The following is an 845-nucleotide window of genomic DNA, read 5'->3' as shown; positions in this document are numbered from 1 at the left end:
TTCTCTTTACTTAATTTAATTTATTTTATAATAGCAATTTAATTAATAAATTATTTGATATTAAGTTATAACAAATAATATTTAATTTTAATTTTGTTGTTATTTGATTAAAATATGATTTTCTTTTATGAGGATAAGTCACTTAAGAAACTATGCCACGCCCCGATTTTTTTTTCTATCCATTCAAGTGTCGTGACGTCATTCTTAATAACTTATGTCATGAACAAAAATACGAACTTAAAATTCCAAACACACATAATATGTTTAACATAATTCGTTACATAATTGCGGAAGCGTAAAATACTTTAATATAATCAATGCTAATTAAAATATCTAATCAAGCATGATTCAAAAACATAGTCCCGTCTTTCTTCATTCACTCGTCTACTGACAAATGACACCTGAGATATATACATGTATAGTATAAGCAAAAAGCTTAGTGAATACAATATGGTTTCATGATCACATGCACACACAAAACAACGTTTTAGCGTTTTTTAATTATTATCTTGCAAGTGAGGCTTCGGCTCGTCACTTTTCTTTGCGTATGTGGCGTATTCTATGGACGAGGACTCCAAGACCTCGGAATTGCAAGCCCTCCTTTCATGTCCAACCCACCCCGTACGGTGGACGAATCTTGCCGAATCATACTAGTTGCATATCATTTATTTGCAATACTCAYTCAYTAATGCAAATCTCATCGTGACATGCAACATGCATCTCATGCAAATGACAACATAAATCACATATGTATCATCGTCATTCTTTTCACATTATATACATACTTGAATATCATATTGATAATAACAAGTCATCGTAATCTTTTTCGTCAACATCACCTTTCA

The sequence above is a fragment of the Cynara cardunculus genome (genome assembly GCF_001531365.2).
Source record: "Cynara cardunculus var. scolymus isolate 2C chromosome LG 1, CcrdV1, whole genome shotgun sequence".
Taxonomy (NCBI): Eukaryota; Viridiplantae; Streptophyta; class Magnoliopsida; order Asterales; family Asteraceae; genus Cynara; species Cynara cardunculus.
The sequence above is the reverse complement of the archived record's forward strand: the minus strand, read 5'-3'. Positions refer to the sequence as shown.